This window comes from Rana temporaria, chromosome 3 (genome assembly GCF_905171775.1).
Source record: "Rana temporaria chromosome 3, aRanTem1.1, whole genome shotgun sequence".
Taxonomy (NCBI): domain Eukaryota; kingdom Metazoa; phylum Chordata; class Amphibia; order Anura; family Ranidae; genus Rana; species Rana temporaria.
The window spans coordinates 77,770,841-77,790,382 of NC_053491.1; the positions used below are offsets into that span (position 1 = coordinate 77,770,841).

At 45.7% G+C, this 19,542-nt stretch overlaps 1 protein-coding gene and 1 pseudogene across 1 annotated transcript in view; both read right to left on the reverse strand.

Annotated features, from left to right (window-relative positions):
• The window catches only part of THSD4 (thrombospondin type 1 domain containing 4), an 894,854-nt gene that overhangs the window by 762,101 nt on the left and 113,211 nt on the right, over positions 1 to 19,542 (reverse strand). The window lies entirely within an intron of this gene.
• Positions 15,665 to 15,747, reverse strand: LOC120933978 (annotated as a pseudogene).

Consider the following 19,542-nt stretch of genomic DNA (forward strand, 5'->3'; position numbering starts at 1 on the left):
TTATGCCACGTACACACGATCAGTCCATCCGATGAAAACGTACCGATGGATTTTTTCATCAGATATCCGATGAAGCTGACTTTCATCAGTCTTGCCTACACACCATCAGTTAAAAATCTGATCGTGTCCAACGCGGTGACATAAAACACAACGACTTGCAGAGAAAATGAAGTTCAATGCTTCCAAACATGCGTCGACTTGATTCTGAGCATGCGTGGATTTTTGACCGATGGATTTCCCCACAGACGATGGTTTTTTTTTTCTATCGTTTTTTTAACCATTAGAAAATTTTAAAACAGGTTCTATTTTTTTTCACCGATGGGAAAAAAAAACGATGGGGCCCACACACGATCGGTATGTCCGATGAAAACAGTCCATCGGTCCGTTTTCATCAGACGAACCGATCGTGTGTACAAGGCATAAGTATACAATCAGCCATTATTTTTATGGTACAAAAGTATTTTTACAGGATTTGAAATACATGGTAAAACATTTTATTTATATTAGTGTTGATTATAAATTTGTGCCTAAAAATTTTCATCCACTGCTACAACAGTGAAATAGAACCCTGTACTGAAAGCACAATTACAATTTTTTTTTATCATGCGGCCAAGAATTTGTAAAAATAAAACAATATTGTATGCAGACCCTCACCATCTTCCCAGGGTTGTTTCTGATCTGTGATCCAGTCCTCTTCCACATTGGGTGATTACCAGAAACTTGAAATACCCTTTTAACCACTTGCCCACCAGGTAAATTCTGGCACTTCTCTCCTTCATGTGAAAATCACAATTTTTTTGCTAGAAAATTAATCAGAACCCCCAAACATTATATATATTTTTTTAGCAGACATCCTAGGGAATAAAATGGCAGTCATTGCAATACTTTTTGTCACACCGTATTTGCGCAGCGGTCTTACAAGCGCACTTTTTTTGGATAAAAATCACTTTTTTGAATTAAAAAATAAGACAACAATACATTTTGCCCAATTTTTTTATATATTGTGAAAGATAATGTTACGCCGAGTAAAATGATACCCAACATGTCACGCTTAAAAATTGCGCCCGCTCGTGTCATGGCGTCAAACTTTTACCCTTAAAAATCTCGATAGGCGACGTTTAAAAAATTCTACAGGTTGCATTTTTTGAGTTGCAGAGTAGGTCTAGGGCTAGAATTATTGCTCTCACTCTAACGATCGCGGCGATACCTCACTTGTGTGGTTTGAATACCGTTTTCATATGCGGGCGCTACTCGCGTATGCGTTTGCTTCTGCGCGCGAGCTCGTCGGGACGGGGCGCTTTAAAAAAAATTTTTTTGGTTTTCTTATTTATTTTTATTTAGTTTTATAATTTTTTACACTGAAAAAAAAAAAAAAAAAAAAATTGATCACTTTTATTCCTATTACAAGGAATGTAAACATCCCTTGTAATAGAAAAAAGCATGACAGGTCCTCTTAAATATGAGATCTGGGGTCAAAAAGACCTCAGATCTCATAATTAGACTTAAATGCAAAAAAAAAAAATAAAAAAAAAAAATGTCATTTTTTCAAATGACAAAAAAAAAAATGTTTCTTTAAGAGGCTGGGCGGGACTGACGTTTTGACGTCACTTCCGCCCAGCAGAGCTAGGAGGACGGGTGAAGGAGATTTCTCCTTCAGTCCCGTCCCCGCTCAGCTGCCGGACACATCGGATCCCCTCCGCCGCTACCGACGGCTCCGGTAAGCGGCGGAGGGCGCGGGAGAGCGGCGGGAGGGGGGGGGCCCCTCTCCCGCCACCGATAACGGCGATCTCGCGGCGGATTCGCCGCGGAGACCGCCGTTATCGTGTACACCACCGCCCCCTGAAAAGATGAATATCTCGGTTGTGGCAGCAGCTGCTGCCGTTATCGAGATATTCAACTTTAAAAAGGAGGACGTCTTTTTGACATGGGGCGGTGGTCAAGAGGTTAAATATGTTTGTTGTTTGGCTAGTATGCTGAATCTATGGAATGAGTACTTTCAGTAATTGACCAAGAAGTATGCAGATCAGGAGTTCCAATTTTATTCAGAATTTCCTAATCTGTATACCTGTTCAGGTCGTCATCTCAAAAAGTAATGGAGCTATTGGATCAGTAGGATAGTCAAGTGAGGCCTCGTACACACGACCAAGTTTCTCGTCAAAAACCAGCAAGAAACTTGCTGGGAAATATTTTTTTGCCGAGGAAACCGGTCGTGTGTACATTTTCGTCGAGGAAACTGTCGAAAAACTCGACGAGCCAAAAAGAGAGCAAGTTCTCTATTTCCTTGACGGGAATGGAGAAAATTGGCTTGTCGAGTTCCTCCACAGCCTAACAAGGAACTCGACGAGCAAAACGATGTGTTTCGCCAGTCGAGTTTCTTGGTCGTGTGTACGAGGCTTAAGTCAAGAGGCTGACGATGTCTCCCATTCTTTTAATATAGTTGTTATTTGAAGTGACCCTGTCACTAGCTGAAAGACATTACAGCAGACAAACTTTGTAAAAGAAGAAGTGGGATATCCACCTTTCTGGCGGGCAGGGATGTAAATCTCTTCTTTCTTCATGAGATCCAGGCACTGCTGCTAAGCTTCAATCCCATGTGTGTCGGATAGTGTGCCTCCCTCGGGTGTGGTGGTTTCACCAACCAACCCACGAATGAGAGGAGACACAGCATGCATCAGGGTACACATCAGGAAACACACTACACACACACACTTCCAGAAGTGTAATCCCAGCTGTATATTTAACCACACAGCACATGGGGGTAGCCCGAATATCTGTATTGGTAAACATATAACTGTAGTTGTAATTCATGGGTGCTCAACCTGTGGCCCTCCAGCTGTTGCAGAACTGTCCCATGGTGCATTGCAAGCATGACTCCCAAAGGCATAATGGGACTTGTAGTTCTGCAATAGCTGGAGCACCACAGGTTGAGCACCCATGTATACTTGCTTGATTACTTTTAAGCGTATCAACAAACTCATTTAACCACTTCCATACCAGGCACTTACGCAGCTTCCCGCCCAAGCCAATTTTCAGCTTTCAGCACTGTCGCACTTTGAATGGCAATTGCGCGGTCATGCTACACTGTACCCAAACAAAATTGGCGTCCTTTTTTCCCCACAAATAGAGCTTTCTTTTGGTGGTATTTGATCACCTCTGCGATTTTTTTTTTTTGCGCAACAACTAAAAAAAGGCTGAAAATTTGGAAAAAAAATTACGTTTTTATTTTTTTCTGTTAATTTTTTTGTAAATAAGTTTTCTCTTTCAATTACGGGCACTGATATGGCGGCACTAATGGGCACCGATGAGATGGCACTGATGGACATCGATGAGGTAGTACTGACGGGCACAGATGAGGTGGCACTGATTGGCGGCGCTGGTATGCGACACTGATGGGCACTCATAGGCGGCACTGATGGGCACACATAGGCGGCACTGATGGGCACACATAGGCGGCACTGATGGGCACACATAGGCGGCACTGATGGGCACACATAGGCGGCACTGATGGGCACACATAGGCGGCACTGATGGGCACTCATGGGCGGCACTGGGCACTCATAGGCGGCACAGATGGGCACTCATGGGCGGCACTGATGGATACTTATGGGTGGCACAGATGGGCACTGATAGGTGGGCACTGGGCATGGATGGGCACTGTGGGGTGGCACTGATGGACACCGGGGTGGCGCTGATGGACACTGGGGTGGCAGCACTGATTTTTGCCAGGTTGCCAGTCAGTGCCCATTTGTGGGCACTGACTGGCATCTTTTTTCTTTTTTTTAATGCTTTTTTTTTTTTTTTTTTTTTTTTTAGACTTTTTTTTTTTGCTGGCTTTTTTTTTTTTTTTTGCCCACCCTGGTGCTCCAGGGTGGGCATCCCTGGTGGTCCAGTGTGGCGATCCGAGGGGGGGCTGCGCTGATAAACACTCAGCGCGAACCCCCCTGTCAGGAGAGCCGCCGATCGGCTCTCCTCTACTCGCGTCTGTCAGACGCGAGTGAGGAAGAGCCATCAACGGCTCTTCCTGTTTACATCGTGATCAGCCGTGATTGGACACGGCTGATCACGTGGTAAAGAGGCTCCGCCGGAGGCTCTTTACCGAGATCGGAGATGCAGGGTGTCAGACTGACACCCCGCATCACCGATCGCCGCGATGCGCGCCCCCACGGGCGCGCGCGGCATGAAATCCTGCAGGACGTTCTAGAACGTCCTGTCAGGATTTCATAACCACTTCCCGGACGTAAATCAGCTATAGGCCGGGCGGGAAGTGGTTAATTAATAATAGTATTTACATGTACATCAGTGTTCACATATAGCTAAGTGCCGGTTCAGACTACCGCGACTTGGGATCCGACTTGTGTCGCCCCAAGTCGCGCAACATGAGAAATTCTATTGAAGTGAATGAGAGTCGTCTTAGAGCCGGTTCACACTGCGGCGGCACGACTTCGGGGGCGACTCTGCAAGTCGTCCTGACTTCTAGCATCCTGTAGGCAACTTGTACCCATTGATTTCAATGGAAGTTGCCTCCAAAGTCAGATCACTGTCTTAACTGAAGCAACTTTACAGGAAAAGAAAATAGTTTACTACCACAGTAACAAACCCCTCCCTCCCACAGAGCTGATTATTCTGTGATTGGCCACACCCAAAGTCGCCTGTCCTGGAGGAAACTTTAAGTCGCGTTGTAAGTTGCTCCAAGTCGCGCTGAAGTCGCCTTGCAAAGTCGCGCTGTAAGTCGGGTTGCCCCTGTGTGAACCGGCACTTAGTAGTGCCCTACTTAAATAAATATGAATGACACACAAGTGCTGTGGTATATTTAATTTATTTATACGACTTGTACTAAAATGATGATTACATTCACAGCTGCTGCATCACATATCACACATATCATCACTATCACATAAGCAGGATACTGATAACAGTTTACTATTTTAACAATTTCTTATAGTCAATAAGTCAGGATTAGAGGTAAGCAAATTCTCTGAAATCCACTTCTCTGGTGATCAGCTGAATTCAAATTATTTAGATATTTGCAGTCAGCCTACTTTTACTTTTAACAAATTAAGCTTTTACATTCCCAACTGAGACAAATGATGTAAAAACATGAAGTAAAACACTTCATTACCTGAGAATCAGAGTTATTAAAATACATGCAGCCCTCAAATCAGTAATGCCGCGTACACACGATCGTTTTTCGGCATGAAAAAAAAACAACGTTTTTCAGCATGTCCAAAAAACAAAGGCCCAGATTCAAGAAGCACTTGCGCCCGCGCAACCATAGTTGCGCGGCGCAAGTGCTTACTTGCTCCGGTGTAACGAGTGCTCCTGATTCAGGAACCTCGTTACACCGAATGCAGCCTAGGATGTGACAAAAATAAGCCTCCTTATGCCTTCACATCCCAGGCTGCATTCTTGCGTTGGCCGCTAGGGGGCTCGGCCTTTGTGATCGGCGTGTAGTATGCAAATTGCATACTACCACCGATTCACAAAAGTTGCGCGGGCCCTTCTCACGCAAGGTACGGAGTTTCCGTACGGCGCCTTTAGCATAAGGCTGCTCCTGCTAATAGCAGGCGCAGCCAATGCTAAAGTATAGCTGCGCCTCCCGCTCGCGACGTTCAAATTTCACGTCGTTTACGTAAGTGAACCGTGAATGGCGCTGGACGCCATTCACGTTCACTTACAAGCAAATGACGTCCTTGCGACGTCATTTGCCGCAATGCACATCGGGAAAGTTTCCCGACGGAGCATGCGCTGTTCGCTCGGCGCGGGAGCGCGCCTAATTTAAATGATTCCCGCACCCGGCGGGATCATTTACATTAGGCAGCCTTGCGCCCGGCTGCTTAGCATATTGCCCGCGCAATTTACGGAGCAACTGCTCCGTGAATCGCGGGCAAAGCGCAATATTTGCGTGGGCGCAGAGAAAAAAATTTGCTCTTTGCCCACGCAAATATTGCGTGATTCTACTTGAATCTGGGCCAAAGTTTTTCCAACTTCATCATTAAAAACGATGTTGCCCACACACCATCATTTTAGAAAAATTATGAACAAAGCGCGGTGACGTACAACACGTACAACGGCACTCTAAAGGGCAAGTTCTATTCACCTTGGGGCTGCTTTTAGCTGATTCCTTGTTAGTAAAAGACGATTTGCGCTTTTTTGTCTGTTACAGCGTGATGAATGTGCTTACTCCATTATGAATGGTAGTTTTACCAGAACGAGCGCTCCTTTCTCATAACTTGCGTCTGGGCATGTGCGGGTTTAAAACTTTGTTTTAGCCCACACACGATCATTTTTTATAACCCGAAAAACTTCATTTTTTAAAACGACGTTAAAAAAGCAGCATGTTTGAGGGGGGCGTGGCGACCGGGCTCTAACATGGACGCTTAGCCCAGGAGCTCCGCTCGTTCACCGGGGACAACAGAGACCAGCAGCGATCACCGGTGCCATCCGTAGCACCACTTGCGGGCATTCGACCGCCGTCCTACGGGGGAATCGATTGACAATGGGAAGGAGCAGGAAGAAGCCTCAGCAGCCGCAAAAGCTGGATGACTTCTTCATCCACGCACGGAGCCCACAGCAGCACAATGGCGGCGGCGCGGGAAAAACAAGGCAGGAAAATCTCCAGCTTACCAGCGGTGTCCCGGCTAATATATCAGCCCACCCGAACCTGCAGACCAGCGCTTCCTCATCAGAGCTGTCTAGCCCCACGACCAGGAGCCCAGCCAAGTCCAGACAGCGGAGGGACTCCCCGCTCAGGCACACGACAGAAGGTATGGATGTGGCAGCACCTCACATCTCCTCAGCCATCTCCTCAGCTGACACGCACAAGCAGGGAAGGGATCCCATAGCTGAATTCCCCACTGCTGATGGCCCAGTGTCTGATACGATGCTGAAGGAGATGCTGCTCTCCCTTAGATCATCTCTGCAGTCTGATCTGCTTAAGGGGCTGAATGAATGCCGCAGAGAAGTACAGGGACTGGGACACAGAGTGCACACTGTAGAAACCAAAATGGAGGACTTCACCTCATCATATAACACAATGGTAGAAGCACATGCCGCACAGGGTGAAGACATAGAATGGATCAAGGATAAGCTCTCGGACCTCGAGGACAGGTCCAGGAGGAACAATATAAAGCTACGGGGTATCCCTGAATCGATCCCTCCCAACCAGCTCCTACAGTATGCCCAGACCCTGTTCTCCTCACTGCTCCCTGAGGCGACGGCACATGATCTGCTCGTGGATAGGATCCATAGGCTCCCTAAACCATCCTTCCTCCCTGATGAAACACCCAGAGACGTCCTGCTGAGGGTCCATTTTTTTCACATCAAGGACCAAATCCTCCAGGCTTCCCGCAAACCAGGGGGGCTCCCTCAACAATACGCTACACTTAGGATGCTGCCAGACCTATCCAGGCACACTCTGCAACGCCGCCGTAACCTGCTTACTATCACTAAGGCGCTGAGGAACCACAATATCCTCCACAAGTGGAAATACCCTGCCACACTTGTCATTACTCATAATGGAACCTCTGTGTCTGTGTCCAAACTGGAAGATGGATTGGGTATATTGCAACAATGGGGTATTCTCCCCGACCATCAGGCTACACCTTCACCCCATCCGGGAGTGAGACCCATGCAGAATGATTGGCAGGTGGTGTCTCACAAGCGCTCCTCTAAGAAGAAAACCGGTGGTATCGCCTAATATCGTCCCACCACAGTTAAGACTCCCCGGAGAAGAGAGTTCCTGTTCAACTCTCTTGTTCACCCCTCTTCTACCTATAGCAGCTACGCCTGCACGGGGATCCGTTCATGGATCCGTTTCCTACCATTATTTCATTGACTTTGTTTGTTGTTCTTGTTTATTTTTTCAGTTTTTTTGATATACACAGATCTAGAGACGTTGTCAGAACCACCGATGTGAATGACGATATACCCGGTGCCTGTGCCTGCACGGCACATCAACATACCCGGAAGGCCCCCTGGGGTACAGTGAGTAGAAGCAAGAAATTTCTGAAAACTCGATCTTGCCCTGTATACAAAGATGGTCAAATTTTTATCTATTAATGCCCGGGGTTTGAATCACCCTGCGAAGCGTTTTTCCATGTGGTCGGAAGCCACGAAACAGGGCGCAGACATTCTCTGTGTACAAGAAACACATTTTCAACTGCACAAAGCCCCTCCGTGCTCCCATAGAGACTTTCCATTTGTGTACACAGCCTGCACTCCGGATGGCAAGAAAGGGGGCGTGCTGCTTGCACTCAAGAATTCCCTCTCCTTCCAGCCTAAAGACACATTTATTGACGACAGAGGCAGATTCATAATCGTCACTGGGGATATAAATTCAAAACCTTACACGATCGTTTCGGTGTACGCACCCAATACGCACCAACTGCGCTTTCTGAAAAAAGTCCTTAAAAAAGTGCATCCCATGAAATATGGAAATCTGGTGATGTGTGGAGACTTTAACATTACTTCGGACCCTGAAATAGACACAACCTCCGACACATCCAAGAGAGCACAATCACTTCAGGCCCTGACGCACGCCGAAGAACTGTTTGATGTTTGGAGGTGCCTACATCCCACTGAGAGGGATTACACCTATTTTTCGAGCAGACACAACTCTTACTCTCGTATAGACATGTTTCTGCTGGACAAGTGGCTTTTGCAAAATGTGGACACAGTGACTATTCATGACATTACGTGGTCAGACCACGCGGCCATATCCATGTCGGTAGTGGAAAGGGGAGTTTCTTCCTCACCCCCCATTTGGCGTTGTAACACAACACTTCTACAAGAACAACACTGTCAAAAACATATCTCCCTTCACATCCAAAACTACTTCGTAGATAACGCTACCTCGGTTATTGACCCTTATGTTGTATGGAATGCACATAAGGCCTATATGCGGGGCATACTAATTCAACTAGGCGCCACAGAAAAGAAAAAAAAGGCCCAACGGTTCAACAAAATCCTCCTGGATTTGAGGGACCTCGAATCGCAAAACAAACGCTCCCCGTCACCTTCCTTAGCCACTAAACTGAGCTCTTTGAGAGAAGACCTTAGGGAGCTTCTAACCCAGCAATACGATAGACATTTCAGCCGTCTAAAACTAAACTATTATTCCAATGCCAATAGGGCAGGAAAGTACCTAGCGAACAGGCTAAAAGCTGCCCGTACTAAAGTAAGGATAGCTTACCTGAAACACCCTACTTCTCAACACAAGGTTATCAACCCCCAAGAGATTGCGAACCAATTTGCTGACTACTATAGTTCACTGTATAATTTACACTCAGATCCCAACACGCCACAACCAAACACTGAAAAAATACAAAGGTTCCTGAAGAACATACAACTTCCCTCTCTATCGGAAGAACAGCTTAGCGCACTCAATGCCCCAATCACTCCCCAAGAAATAGAAACAATTATTCTCTCCCTTCCTAATGGAAAATCACCAGGCCCGGATGGGATCACGAATGAATACTTTAAAGTCTTTCGATCTGTCCTAGTGCCCCACATGTCAGGTGTCTTCAACAAGGCTGCAGAATCCGCAACCCTTCCCCATGAGATGTTAAGAGCACACATAGTGACACTGCCAAAACCGGGTAAAGACCCCAGCACCCCGGCAAACTTCAGGCCTATATCCCTTCTCAACACGGATACCAAAATATACGCTAAACTGTTGGCTAAAAGGCTTACTAACATTATACCCACACTCATCCAACGAGACCAAATGGGATTTGTGAGGGGGAGACAAACCTCAGACGCCACAAGACGTATTATAAATGTGATCCACCGAGCTGAGGTAACCCGAACGCCTTCTCTGCTGCTCTCTATAGACGCAGAGAAGGCGTTTGATAGAGTGCACTGGAATTATATGGACCATGTCTTAAACAAGTTTGGTTTCCAAGGGAACATACGAAACGCAATCCTGGCCCTTTATTCTTCCCCATCAGCACAAGTATATGCTGCTGGATTTTTGTCTTCGGCCTTTCCGATCTCGAACGGTACCAGACAGGGTTGCCCTCTGTCTCCGACCATTTTCAACCTCATGATAGAACCTCTAGCGGAGGCCATCCGCTCTCACCCTCTGGTCTCGGGCTTCCAGTTTGGCTCTCGCAAACATTCCATCAACCTATTCGCAGACGATGTCATTTTAATCTTGTCTAACCCAATCGTATCACTAAAAGCGGCACACGATGTTCTCACTGAATTTGGGGAGATTTCCTACTACAAGATCAATTTCTCTAAGTCCCTGGTACTGGACCTAGGAGTCCAAACACACGCTAGAGTAGCATTGCAAAATCAACTTCCATATACATGGAGCAAGGGCAGCATTACCTATTTAGGATTAGCCATCACAAATAGGGTCGCCATGCTTGCCAGGGCTAACTTGCCCCCTCTAATAGCCAAACTGGAAGCCCAGTTCAGGGAAATGGCCAAAAAAGAAGTGTCTTGGATGGGTAGGATTGCGGCCTACAAGATGATGATTCTGCCACAAATTTTATATGTGTTCCGGACTCTTACAGTCCACATACCTCACTTTTACATTAAAAGATTGTCAGAAATTGGGTGGAAGTATATCTGGAAGGGTAAAAAACCTAGGTGTTCGCGGAACAACTTAGTCTCCCACAAAACGGCAGGGGGAGCAGGTGTAGTCGACATCCATGACTATTTGTGGGCGACTAGGCTGGACCAAATAAAATACTGGTTTAGAGATGCGGACGCTCCTCTGTGGGTTGATATTGAAAGAGACATATCACCGCTCAAAGACCTGAAACTGTTACTCTCAGGAGATGGGTGGGCTCATTGGGATGTGACTGGACTGTCGCCACCAATGCAAATCTCCATCAAGACCTGGAGGTTGCTCCTGGACCGAACACACCACGACACACGACTCACTAGCCTCGAACTACCCCTGCAACTATTGGAAGCCGAGATTCCCGATTTAAAAGTACAGGACTTGACTGAACAGGGTATTTCCCACCTATCTGATCTTTATGAGGGCGGTCAACACAAATCTGCACAAAGGCTTAGGACGCAATACCGACTACAGAATACACATTTCTTCAAGTGTCTGCAAATCACACATCTCACTAGACAGAGGCCCCCGCCACTCGTTGACCTTCCGGGTACAGTATGGCGCTTCTACACCACAGCTACGCAGAATACGAAGGGCACTTCGTTCTTCTATAACTTGTTCCAGAACAAGCTGAAGCTTTCCAAAACAGCAGCCATGCTCAAGTGGGAGGGGGATCTAGGGTCATCCTTTACCGAGGACCAATGGAAACGGGCATTCAGGGCAGTCCACGGGGTCTCGCACTGTGTCAAACACTGGGAGTTGGGGATTAAGATAGCAAACAGATGGCATTATACCCCTTTTAGATTATCGACATACTTCCCGGGGACGTCATCTACTTGCTGGAGAAAATGTGGTCAAGTGGGGAACATACTACATATGTTCTGGCACTGCCCCTCCGTCAACAATCTATGGAAACAGGTTTTCCAACTAATCTCCTCACTGACAGGTATACCCACCTCGCCAGACCCCGCGCTTGCACTCCTCCATTTGAACATTGACAAATTCCACCACGACTTCAGACAGGTCATATCCCATATTCTCTTGGAAACACGCGCATTGATACTGCGCAACTGGAAAAGTGACAAAGTCCTTAATTTATCTGACGTCAAAAAGGCAGTACATAGAAACTACTCGTTTGAACGACTACTGGCTATTAACTCACTCACATGCCAAAAATTTGATGAATGTTGGTCTATTTGGCCCAAACACCTATGAATTATTATTGAAAGGATGTATATCTGATGCTGTGTATATCTATTTCTTTATAGTTTTAGTATTTTACTTTTCTTGTAAAATTGAAAAAACAGTTCAATAAAAAATATTGAGAAAAAAAAAAAAAAAAAAAGCAGCATGTTTGAAGAAAAAAAAATGTCGATGTGAAGCCCACACACGATCATTAAATGACCTTTTTAAAAACTTCGTTTTTTTCATGCCCAAAAAAAACATTTTTTACCCACCCATCACTGGGGCTTTGCAGGGTATGCAGGACATTCTAAAAGGTAAGCTCAACGCTGGATGCGCCCTCTGTATTAATCGAGTGGAAAATGTAGACAGGATGCGTGTGCAGACAGGGAGGCAGGTGTGCCCCTCACTAACTCAATGTAAGGGAATTTGCACTTTGCAAGGGAATTTTTCCTTAGCTTAGTTAAGCTCTGCTGACTGCCATCATCCAATCTTGTGCTGTTTTTTTGTTGAGTGGGTAATTTTTGCAACATAAATTTTTCCCATATACTGTACATTAAAGCGGATCTCCACCCTAAAGTGGAACTTCTGCTTATCGGATTCCTCCCCCCCTCCGGTGCCACGATTGGCACCTTTCGGGGGAAGGGGGGACAGGATACCTGTCTTTGACAGGTATCTTTTCCCACTTCCGGGAGTCTGGCCGCAGCCATGATGCGGCAGTGATGTCACCGCGGGACTCCCCTCTCCTCCTCCCCTAGCTGCCGGGCTAATAGGAGAGAGGACCGGGGCCTTGCGCATGCGCAGTAGGGTTCCCAGCGTGAAACTGAAAGGCTACACTGCCGTGTTCCCTTACCCGCAATGGTGGCGGCAGCACCCAACAGCTGATGGAAACATCAGCTGTGGTGCCGACATCGAGGAACAGCAGGAGAGGTAAGTGTCCATTTATTAAAAGCCAGCAGCTGCAGTATGTGTAGCTGCTGGCTTTTAATTTATTTTCCCCCGGACCTCCACTATAAGTTAAAGGAAAAAATATTTTGCAAAGTGCAAATCCCCTTGCAAATGAACAGACTATTTGTATTTTGTAAATCAATCTAATTCAGTTGTGTACAGTGGTCCTCAACCCTATCCTCAAGTACCCCCAACAGGCCATGTTTTGGGAATTTCTCCTTTTTCTCATCATTTTCAGATTTCTGGAATATAAAGTACAAACATCTGTAATCTATATTTGTTTTCCCCAAATGTAAAAAAAAAACATTTTTTTTTCAATGTTTTTTACATACCAATTGTATGCTCTTCCTATTTTACTCACCCTTAGTTTCCAATCCTCAGAGTGTGCTCCCGACCGTTACATCATAGCTGTTCATGAACTACAATAGCCGACTAGCTTAGCGGCATTGCGCATGTGCATTGCTGCTTTTCCGCTGCCTTCTGGATCGAGAACAAGCCTAGTTCTCGATAGCTAGCCCAGCCTTCTGTACACATACACCTCCAAGTAGTCCCACCCATCCCCCCTTCCCCAGCACACCCATCTTCTGCTAAGCAAAGGTGGAGCAAAGGCATGGCTGCGGTACAGAGCTCCAGATTCTCATGCCAGGATATGGAAGGACATGGGAGGCGGAAATACAGCGTCATCCTTGGCTGGTAGTCCCAGTGGCGGGAGCATGCACAGGTGCCCCCTTGAGAACAGCGCTGCAGAGGAGGCACCCATCTGGGAGAAGGACCAGAAGTGGGGACACGGGACCCCAAAAAAATACATTTACAAACGAAAATGAATAAAAAGGTTAGTGAATACATACTACATTACTGTAAAGGAGCAGACTTTTGAAAAAAACGTGAGGGTTTAGTATCACTTTAATGCATGATTAGATGAAAAGCAGACTCAGCAAGCTGGGGTGAAGTTAGTCCCAGTAGAGATTAGAAGGATTAAGATATCAGTTAATTATAATAAACGCTTCCCAGCCATAGTGATGAAATTACAGTTTATTATATTGTAGGCCCCGTACAGCAAGGTAAGACTTGACTCTAGAACAAGTGCCTTAACCCATAACGGACCTTTGTGGAAATCCCTAGGTGAGGTAATTGTGCATCTGGGGAGGCAAGGGGTCAGTGCTATTCCGAGGTCACTGCATAGCATTCTGGGAACCTGCAGACTATATTAGCTCCATAAGAACCCTGGCTATGCTAAGAGGCACACAGATGTGCTTGTCAGCACAAAAATCTAAAACACAATTTTTGATATCCCTTGTGGCCGCAGTAACCGAACAAGGACTGAACCACGCACCCTCTCCCTGCAAAGCTGTCTAATCTGGAAAAGATATTGTTAATATAAGAAGGCAGGAAGGGAAATTTAATTTTAGCAGACTTTTTTTTTTTTACCATAAAAATATAAGATAAAATAAACACACGGATCACGTTACTGTTCCTAAACCAGGCATAACTTAGCAACGTTAATTAAGGATCTGCAAAGTTCAGCACATGGAAGACGTATCAAGACTCTCTTAGCAAAAATCCTAAATGCTGTTAAGTGGCCTTTTAACACCTGTTATATTTGGAAATAAAGTTACTTTTATAAATAATACTTTAAAAGATAATCGGTTTACTAACCTGGCATGTTTTAAGTCAAAAATCTCTACAATTTCCAGAAGAAAAAATGTCCAGCATGCAACATAACACCTGAAGGAGTAATATTTCCCTCTGCTATAAATTTGTTATTCTAAGTTATTATAGAAATGTTATTCTTCGGCCCTCATTAAAGCAAATCTAAAGGTTAACAACACTTCTGACACCTATTCACAATTTCTTCTCTATTTAGCATTTGAAAAATGTAAAATGGAACCTCAGTTATTTTTTATGGTTTCAGACAGATTAGGTAAGGGTTAGAACCTTTGTTTGTGTAGCCACCTGGGAGATGTTTCCTCACTTCCTGTTTTGTTACCAGGGCAGGAAGTGAACAGAATTCCTTCAAACGGGCCCACACACAGCAATACATTTTCTAAAGGTAGCGTGGGTAAGAGTGAGAACACCTTATTGGTATTTGCTGTCTTTTAACCCAATTGGAGATTTTCAAACTCCTCCTGTGGTCAACAGAACATAAATGAGATGAACATAAATGAGTGAAACTTTATCCGTAACAACTTGATAAAAAATGAAGTTCTTTAGCAAGGATCATACATTCCACATTAATAATTATGCTACTAAAATGGTTGTGTGCTATTAATTGCCTCCAGCATTGTTATTATTTCTTCATGCCAGAGGATGCCATTTTGTTGAAGCCCAGAGCCCCTGAACAGCAGTAAATTTTTAGGCTGTCATCAGATAGGCCTCTACAAATTTGGCATGGTGCCTAAAAAACAGAGAGCAACTGAACATGTGCAGAGCAGGTTGAGACAGTGTATTACTGGATTTTTAACAGTTTAGGCACTTATTTTTAATGTTTTACATAGCTATACCCGAAGAGGGGCCAGCCTGAAGTAATCTAGCAGGACTTAATTTTCTGACTAAATGTTTTGGTTTAGATGGGCTTTAAGGCATATTTCCACTTCTGCATTCAAATTTAAGAAGACCTTACTATATGTTTTTTATATGTTTCCAATTACACAGCAGGCCAAAAAATAATAAAAAAAATGAAAATAGAGGTTAAACTGTATTCAAAAAACGTGTAAGTGCGCTAATAGCTAATAAATAAAATTATAACTATAATCAAAAATAAATTAATAAATAAGAGGAGCAAGGGTTCTCTCCAGAACAACTGACTGGGGCAGGCACCACCAAATCCAGGCCAATGGCCAGGGGCCCAGCCCTCCAGCTTCGACCTTATGCCTCTCCATTCAAATCAGAAGGCTTCCACCTCCACGCCAGCAGGTTTAGCGTCCACCGACTGCCATCCCCTTCCACCTTGCCGTGTACTGGGGACAGTCAACATAGCACCACCTACTGGCAACTGATAAGAACAGATACTACACTTGATCTTAGCCAAAAGGCAGAGAAGCTCTGCCTGCACTGCAAGAGTTAATTGCTTGCTTTGGTCTAGGGCAGGGATATGCAATTAGCGGACCTCCAGCTGTTGCAAAACTACAAGCCCCATCATGCCTATGGGTGTTGTGCTTATGGCTGTCAGAGTCTTGCTATACCTCATGGGACTTGTAGTTCTGCAACAGCTGGAGGTCCGCTAATTGCATATCCCTGGTCTAAAAAAGATTTACTTACCCGATCCTCCGTTTCTCCCTGCAGCTGGATCGGATCCTACAACTTCTTCTCTCTTATGCTCCAGCGGTCTAGGGTCCTGATGTCGTCAAGAACAAAGAAGGTGCATAGCCCTGCATGGACCTGATGATGCAGAAAGACAGTCCACGGTTGAAGCATGTGGGAGCGCCATCTGCTGGGCATTGCAGAGGATCAGGTAAGTAAAATAGTCTCTACTCTCCCCTAGACAAAGCTATTAACCCTTGCCGTGCAGGAGCACCCCCCCTGCAAGGTATAATTAACCACTTGCCGACCACTCCTCGCCGATATACGTCGGCAGAATGGCAGCGGTGGGCAAATGGACGTACCTGTAGGTCCATTTGCGTGTACATTTGTAACCGCTATAACTTTTACGCAAACCAATCAATATACGCTTATTGCAATTTTTATTACCAAAAATATGTAGAAGAATACATATCGGCCTAAACTGAGAAAAAAATGTGCTATTTAAAAAAAAAAATGGGGGATATTTATTATAGCAAAAAGTACAAAATAAAGTTTTTTTTAGAATGCTTTAGCCTACACACAGGGCTCCCATGTCATTAGTGTTGATTTCTTTTTACAGTACACATGTCCAAATATTGTTTTTGATGGAGTTCAGCTTTAAATCCCAACTCCAGAAAATGTCTTAACCACTTTAGCCCTGGAAGAATTGGCTGCTAAATGACCAGGCCATTTTTTGCGTTTCGGCACTGCGACAAAATTGACGTCCTTTTTTTCCCCACATTTTTTTTGCGCTATAAACAAAATAAGAGTCACAATTGTGAAAAAAAAAAAAATTCTGCTACCCTGGACAATTTTATAAGCACCAAATGTCCAATTCTGAGACTTACACTTCCGGCAGGAGTACACTCCAGATATTGGGTCGCTCACTCTACAGCTCGTCCTGTATTTTGTGAATGAAGAAAGTCAGATAAACTTTGCAATCTCTCCTGCAGAGCGAGCAACCATCTATGATAGCTGTACTTCAGTTGAAAGTATAAGACCCCTTTCACACTGAGGAGTTTTTCAGGCGTTTTAGTGCTAAAAATAGCGCCTAAATACTGCCTGAAAAAATCCTGCCCTGCAGTCTCAATGTGAAAGCCCGAGGGCTTTCACACTTGATCGGTGCGCTAGCAGGACCACTGCAAAAGTCCTGCTAGCAGCATCTTTGGAGCGGTGAAGAAGCGGTGTGTTTACCGCTCCTCCACCGCTCCTTCCTATTGACAGCAATGGGAAACCGCTGTATTACTGACGGCAATGCGCCTCTGCAGAGGTGCATTTCGGGTGTTACTAACCCTTTTTTGGCCGCTAGCTGGGGTTAAAACCGCACCACTAGCGGCCGAATACTGCCGCAATTCCCTGACAATTCCGACAGTATAGCGGCGCTAAATATAGCACCCCTATACTGCCAGCGCACCTCCTGCCCCAGTGTGAATGGGGCCTAAGTCTCAGTGGCAGAAGTTTGACACTTACTAAACTGTACAAAGTGAAGAAAAGTAAGGCCCCTTTCACATGGGCAGTGGAGGTGCGGTGGCGGTATACCGCCAGCGCTAAAAATAGCAACGCTATACCGTCAGAATTGCCGCGGGATTCGGCCGCTAGTGGTGCGGTATTAACCCCCTCTAGTGGCTGAAAAATGACCAGTTACACTTACCGGTAGCTGTATTTCTGGTAAGTCTTACAGGACGGCACCCTGAGAGATGACTGGCTTCTCCTGACAGGAAACACAATCAAAAAGAGGTTAAAAACCCCGCCCCTTCCCTTGCTCCTCAGTTTGAGATAAAGTATGAACCCACCAGTGCACGGAAAAACAACCACAAAATATATAATACAAACCAATAATGTATCATAAGGGTGGGAAGTAGGCCTGCTGTCCTGTAAGACTTACCAGAAATACAGCTACCGGTAAGTGTAACTGGTCATTTCTCTAGTCGTCTTCCAGGACGGCACCCTGAGAGAGAAGCAAGTAGCTTCAGGCCTACCTTAGGGCGGGACCACTGCTTGTAGGACCTTTCTCCCGAAAATCAAGTCCTGAGGTGACAGTAGGTCGACTCTATAATGCTTCAGGAACGTGTTCTGACTTGACCACGTCGCTGCTTTGCAAATCTGCTCCACCGAAGCTCCGGCCCTTTCTGCCCAGGAGGTTGCTAGTGATCGTGTGGAGTGTGCTTTAATATTAGGAGCTACCTTACCGGCTTGTACATAAGCTAAGGAAATAGCCTGCCTAATCCATCTTGAAATAGAGGCTCTGGACGCCTGAAGGCCTCTTTTCTGTCCCGAAAAACAAATTAAAAGATGAGTAGAACGTCTAAAGGCCGTGACTCTCTCTAAATAAGTTAATAGACATCGTCTAACATCCAGACAATGAAAGGAAGCTTCCCCTTCATTCTGGGGGTTTGAACAAAAAGAAGGGAGGATTACCTCCTGTGACCTGTGGAACTTTGTCACTACTTTAGGAAGGTAAAGGGGGTCCTGCCTTAGAACTACCCTGTCCTCAAATAAACGAAAAAATGGCTCTTTAATAGAGAGCGCCTGCATATCACCTATCCTCTTGGCCGTCGTGATTGCCAAGAGGAAGGTGAACTTAAAGGTGAGTAACCTGATGGGGATAGTGTCAATTGGCTCAAACGGAGCCTTGGTAAGTTGATTCAACACTAAAGAAAGATCCCAGGGTGGAACCCTAGAGATATGAACTGGGGACAACCTGTCTCTGGCTATAAGAAACCTTTTGACCAGGGGGTCCAGGGATAGACGTCTATCCAAAAAATATGACAAGGCTGCTACCTGAACCCTTAGAGTCCTTGTGGCTAACCCCTTGTCTACTCCATCTTGGAGAAATTCTAAGATGACCGAGGTCTCCTGCTGGGAAACTTGTCTCGCTGAGCACCAGCGAGAAAAGATACCCCAGGTCTTGGCATAAATACGCCTAGTGACTACCTTCCTACTGGCTAGGAGCGTGTCAATAACCCTCTCGGAGCAGCCCTTCTCCCTCAGGCTCCGCCTCTCAAGCACCAGGCCGTCAGCTTGAAGAAGCCGGGTTCTGGGTGAAAAATCGGACCCTGACGAAGAAGGTCCGACCCGGACCGGGAGAAGAAGGGGAGGCGACACTGACCCTCGCTCTAGAGCGGGAAACCAGGCCCTCTTGGGCCACCAGGGTGTGACGAGAATGAACTTCCCTACTGCTAGATTTAACTTCTGCAGGACTCTCGGAATTAGGTTCAGAGGAGGGAAGGCATAGGCTAGATGAAACCTCCATGCCTGTGCCAATGCATCAACCCCACTCCGAGCCGTGCCCTCGGGAGTGGGAGAAGAACCTTTTCACCTTCCTGTTTGCCCTGCGGGCGAAGAGATCTATCTCTGGGCTGCCAAAGTGTTGGCATATTAAACTGAAAATGTCTGTGTTCAGTTCCCATTCCCCCTGGAGAATGGGATGGCGACTTAAATAGTCTGCCTCCAAATTGAGGGTCCCTTTTAGGTGTACCGCCGAGAGAGAGAGAACCCTCTGTTCTGCCCAGCCCAGGATCTCTAGGGACAAGTCTAGAAGGGTGCGAGATCTGGTGCCC